Source organism: Dunckerocampus dactyliophorus, chromosome 5 (assembly GCF_027744805.1).
Source record: "Dunckerocampus dactyliophorus isolate RoL2022-P2 chromosome 5, RoL_Ddac_1.1, whole genome shotgun sequence".
Taxonomy (NCBI): domain Eukaryota; kingdom Metazoa; phylum Chordata; class Actinopteri; order Syngnathiformes; family Syngnathidae; genus Dunckerocampus; species Dunckerocampus dactyliophorus.
This window is the reverse complement of record NC_072823.1, coordinates 24,004,788-24,010,787: the sequence shown is the minus strand read 5'-3', so window position 1 is coordinate 24,010,787 and position 6,000 is coordinate 24,004,788. Positions and strand designations below refer to the sequence as shown.

The 6,000-nt window shown below is 40.3% G+C and overlaps 1 protein-coding gene across 2 annotated transcripts in view; it reads left to right on the top strand.

The window, feature by feature from the left end:
- Window positions 1-513: 513 nt before the first annotated feature.
- The window catches only part of ampd3b (adenosine monophosphate deaminase 3b), a 23,411-nt gene continuing 17,924 nt past the window's right edge, over window positions 514-6,000 (top strand). For both annotated transcript variants that reach the window (XM_054776028.1, XM_054776027.1), the window contains exon 1: window positions 514-629. The gene's annotated coding sequence lies outside the window, so the exon portion shown is untranslated. The remainder of the gene's footprint in view (window positions 630-6,000) is intronic.

The window sequence follows — 6,000 nt, the reverse complement described above, 5'->3', positions numbered from 1 at the left end:
CTTCACCGCCTCTGTACCTCACAGGAGGAAAAGATCACTCCTCCCCTTGCATAAGTTGTTTCCTATATCAACTACCATATATGAAAGGTATCCTTAAAATTACTTCTGTTGTGATCTCGCGCTATATAAAAACTAAACTAAAAATAAAGTAAAGTTAACTTGTAGGCTCCAGTATACCCGTGACCTTAGTGAGGACAAGCAGTATAGAAAATGGATGGATGGATGGATAGAGTTAACTTAACCTTTTTGGGCGGGGGTGTGGTGCACCCCTTATATAATGGTAGGGGAAAGACTGGCATCAATGTTGTGTGTCAACAAGTAATGCGTCCTAACATGGCATGAGAGGGGCACTCTAGTATAAATGGAAGTTGACTGTGTATTGACAGAGGCATGGCTGCGACAATGACCTGATGCCATCCTGAACAAACTGAAGGGGAGTGGTCTCCAGGGGGAGTGGCCTTCATACTCTTGAGGTAATGATGCAAATAGAAGCTTCCTGCTGAACTTCCTCAAAAACAGTGAGGCTTCAAGTGTGTGTGTGTGTGTGTGTACTGGAACAAGTTGCTGTCATCAGTGAGGGTTTTCTGCGGGCCCACCAAGTCTGAACCCTGGGCACAGCTCTGCAAAACGTAAGTACACTGTTTTCCGCATGTCAGAACCTTCCAACTGCCCAAAAACTGTTAAAAACTCATCTCTACAGAACTGATTTTTAATACTTGACTGCGTAATTTCATTTGATTTCTTTCAGTCGAAAAGTGCCTTTGAGTGTCTTATAAAAGCACTAAATAAATAAAGTATTACTATTATTATTATTAAGAGATGATCAATCAGCTGCAGACACAGTCATTGTGTGTTTATATCATCATGACGTCTTTTCAAATAATACTGTACATTAGGGGTGTCACATGTCTCATGTCATGAGATCTAGAGAGATTAAAACATGACCATATTTCTTGTTTAGAGAAAAGCTGTCTCGCAAGCACATGGCAGTCAGAAGCCTATCTGACTATGAACTATGGCATGTTCACGTAAAAGCTTTACGCACAATATAAACCTTACAGCGTCACTCGGCTCAACAGCTGCGGCGGTCCAAGCAGAAGCTTTCGTAATTCTACATTTGATCAAAGTTACTTAACATTTGTCAGCTCAAAACACGATCACTGCTTAGGACATATCAAAACATGTGATAGTAGCGTATTTCAGACTACACTAGGTCCCCAACTTACGAACACAATTGGTTCCAGACGACTGTTCTTATGTCGAATTGTTCTTAAGTAGGGGAAAAGGTAATATTACCAATGATATAGGTATTACATGTACGTGTATACATATACAGTATATGTGTATGTATGGAAATATGAGTTTGGATGCAGTAGTAATATTAAACCAGGATAATTAATGAAAAAAACAACAATAATAAAAATCATATAATAATACGTAATGATAAATGTTATTTACCTTTGAAGAGGAGTGGTCGAGCATACATCGTTGTGGTGGAGTTGGAGGAGTTATTGAAAAAAGGACAAATCGTCGTCGTTAGACTCTTCTAAAAGAGGTAGTGTTCTGTGGGTGGTGTAGAATTAAGTAGGCCAATTAACTCTTCATAAACTTTAATCACACGCTCTGTCCGGGTTGTATCATACAGCTACAGTTTAGCTTTCTATTTAGCTTTCTCTACCCAGCGTCTAACTCTTCCTCTGTTGGTCCCATTAGTTCTAACACTAACAAGGCAAAATAAAATAAAATATAGACCAGTCAGCTTGCGTTCGTTTCCGCGAATGTTTGCAAGTCGGATGTTCATAAGTTGGGGACCTAATGTACTTTAGAATAATTCACTACTTCTTGGTTCAGCACTCACCATGGGAACTGTAGTTCTTTTAACATGAACATAAAACTAATCTATTGAAATCTGCAATTAATTTTACATGTGTCTTTCAGTCCAAATTGCCTGTGAGAAAATACATGTCACACAGCAAATCCACAATCTTACGGAGTGAAAGATGACATTAAAGGAAATATTGCATCATTAAGTTAAATTATTATGTTTTCATTATTATACTGTACATTATCATAACATTAGTCGTTTATTTGGTCTCAAAAAATGTTGACAATAATATTGTTTAGCGTCAATTTGTGGGCCAATAAACAATTCAAAATGTACCTGCATTGTTTTGTGACTCGGTTAAATAAGTTTGTTAGCCTAGTCATATTTTTTCATTGCCCTTTTCTTAAAATTCATGTTAAAATCTCATCTCCTTCTTGTAAACCCAATCTTGTGGATCGTCGCGTCTCGTAAGTTAGTTGTCGTGTGTGTGGTTGCACAGGCATGAACGTGAGCATGTACGAAACCAGGGGTCCTCAATAGGTGGCCCGTGGGCCACACCACACAAAAGCTTTTCATTTGTCCTGCCAAATATCACCCAAATAATGTAAACCATTCAGTCTAACTAGAGAAGTGCTTTTACATGCAGTACTTCCTCCATTCTGCGGGGGGCAACAGTGAGGTGTACGTCACAATGAAGCAGCAGGTCAGGTCGCATTTAAACAAATATGGTGCTGTCAAAGCATACATTACAAATGTACAATTTCATTTTAAACACCCAATGATTTATAAATGAAAATGATGGAAATTGTCAGGGTGGTCAAACTTGTGCATACCACTGTACATTATTTTTAGCATATGTATAAGGATTTATTATACATAACAATAAATAAATAATCTAAATAGAAATATATAAATTATTTCTAAAAAGATCAAATCAAATCAAATCAAAGTTTATTTGTATAGCACCTTACAACATCCCAATGGTGCCCAAGGTGCTTCACAAGAGTAAAAACACGCAATAGCAAATAAGAACAGGGTAAGATCGAATAAGATAGAATAAAAAAAAACAAAAAACTAAAACAATAAAATAAAAATACAGGCACAGAATCACAACTAAAGTACATATAACCATCACGTGTCATAAGCCAGTCTGAATAAATGAGTTTTTAAAAGAGATTTAAAAACTGACAACTCTGTGGTAGATCGTAGCGCAGGTGGAAGGGAGTTCCAAAGTGTGGGGGCAAATACAGCAAAAGCACGATCCCCCCATTTTTTGTATTTCATCCTTGGGACTTCTAATACTGTGTGTTGAGAAGAGCAGGGCCCTGGAGTGGTGACGGACAGTTAAAAGCTCAGCCAAGTATGCTGGAGCAAGTCCATGAATGGCCTTGAACGCAAATAAAAGGACTTTAAAATGTATTCTAGACTGTACCGGGAGCCAATGGAGGGAGCGGAGAACTGGAGTGATATGGGAGTATTTTGGAGTATTAGTAAGAAGGCGAGCAGCTGCATTTTGTACCAACTGGAGCCTGCGGAGGAGGTACTGATTTACTCCAGTGTAGAGGGCATTACAATAATCAAGCCTCGAGCTGATGAAAGCATGAATCGCTTTTTCGAGATCGATACTTGATAAAAAAAAGGGCTTTACCTTTGCAAGAGCCTGAGGTGGAAGAAACTTGCTCTGACCACAAAATTAATTTGCTTATCAAACTTTAGACTGTTGTCAAAAAACACACCAAGGTTTTTAACGGCAGGAGCAAAAGGAGGGGTGGGGGTGTAAAAATTGGTTTCACTGTGCGGTGAATCTGGGGTAAAAACAATGTACTCTGTTTTTCCTTCATTTAAATGAAGGAAATTCTGAGACAGCCATTGTTTTATGTCATGAAGGCAGCTATGGAGGGGATCTAGTGCCTTCTTGTCACTGAGCATTACTGGTAGGTAGAGCTGTACATCACCGGCATAAATGGATATTGTGTCTGGAGATGATTGGTAGCATGTATAGTGAAAATAAGGTAGGCCCAAGGATGGAACCCTGGGGCACGCCAGAAGAGAGGGGAGCGGTTTTAGAGGAGAAGTCATTAATCATTACTGAAAAAGTCCTGTTGGTGAGATATGACAGGAACCATTTAAGCACAGAGCCACGTAGGCCAACACAGTGTTCAAGGCAGGAGATGAGGACTGAGTGGTCCACAGTATCAAAAGCAGCTGTAAGGTCTAAAAGCACCGGCACAACAGAGTTTTTAGCGTCAAGGGCTGTGAGGATGTCATTGTGTACTTTCAATAACGCTGATTCTGTGCTGTGACGGGTTCTAAAGCCAGATTGAAATTTGTTAGCAATATTATGGATAGACAAATATGACTGGAGTTGTGTGAGGACAAGTTTCTCCATGACCTTGGACAGAAAGGGCAGATGTGAGATTGGATGGAAGTTGCATAGACTTGATGGGTCCAGGTTCGTTTTTTTAAGAAGTGGTCTAACTACAGCTTGCTTAAGGGCAGTGGGGACAATACCCAGCCTGAAGCAGCTGTTCATAAATAGAACAAGGCTGGGACCAATGGTATCTATAACCTCCTTCATTATCCTTGCAGGGATAACGTCTAGAGGGCAGTTGGTGGGGTTTAACTGTTGGACTGATTTTTTAAGAAGAGAAGTGGAGATTGGCTCAAAGTTCTCAAAACTGTGTGTTACAGGGGAATCAGGCAGACTAGCTGATGAGACCTTTGGGATGGATTGTCTGACTGTTGCAACCTTATCCATAACAAATTGTTGAAGTGTACTACATGTGTGTTCAGAAAAATCATTAAAAACAGCAGTGATAGGGTTAATAACAGAATTAATGGTGCTAAATAACACTCTGGCGCGATGGCTATTGCTAGAAATGATGTTTGATAAATATTTTGTTTTTGCTTCCTTCACGGTTTTATGGTAAGTGGCAAGACTGTCCCTGAAGATGCCCAGTGATACAGGAAGTCCATCCTTCTTCCATTTGCGCTCAGCCTGCCTACACTGCCGTCTCAGGGAGTGGTTTCATTCAACCATAGTTCCGGTGTGAGTCTGGTAGCTTCGTCCTTAAATGGTGCCACAGAGTCCAGGATCTGGGAGCATGTGGAATGGAAAGAGCAGATGTGATCACTCCTCCTGTGAGCTGATGAGTGATCAAGCATCAGTGGAGAGAACCAGGGGACTGGAGTCCACTTGCCCTGTGGGGTGGGGAGAGTGAGGAGGAAGTGTCAGCTGTCAACCCAGCGCAGCGTCAGTGAAAGTGGTTGTGATGCAGCTCATTAAGTAAAATTTATCACCATCATTTATTTAGCAATTACATCACATGTTAGAATGAATCAAGATTGACATTTTACGCAGCCGTAAGACAACCTGAACAGTCCAGCTGCGATCGATTCAAATGCCCTGAGAAGACAAAGACATGATTTAAATGAGAATATTCACAGACATAATTTATGCTGCCCTACTTTAGGAAAAAAAAAATTAAATCATAGCTTTGAGTTACACTCCTGATCCAAATTTTAAGACCAGAAAAAAAAAATTACATTTTGCTTTTTTTGTTGTTGGCTCTTAAGGAGGCCCTAAGTAGAGCTTCAAAATGCAAAAAGAAGAAATGGGAGTGAACCATTAAACATGAAACCATTAAACTGAAATAGGCTGTTCATCCACAGATCAAAAGTTTAAGACCATTGCTAAAAAATGTTTAAAAAAACCCCACCAACAACAACAACAACAACTAGAAATACAATATCCAAAGAAGGACTCGGTAATGAGTAGCTTGCCATTCTTGTTAGTTACCTCAAAAATTGGTTTGGGCATGCTTGATGCCAGCGTTTCCAGGAGGCTAGTGAGAATGTTGCTCCAGGTGGTGAAGATGGCTTCACGGAGGGCATCCACTGTCTAGAACTGATGTTCATTTTTGTGAACTTCCCTTGCCATCAATCCCCAAATGTTTTCAGTTGGATTTAGATCAGGGGAACACGCAGGATGGTCAATGGACCGAGTCCCTGTGTACTGTCGCCTCTCCATTCTTGTGTATGTGACGAAGACGTTCGCATCTTCTTCCGTGACGAAGCGCCATCTTGTTTACATGTGTGTTCCACAGCAGAAGAACATACGAGTGTCTTCATCACATACACAAGAATGGAGAGGCGACAGTGCGCAGGGACACAGC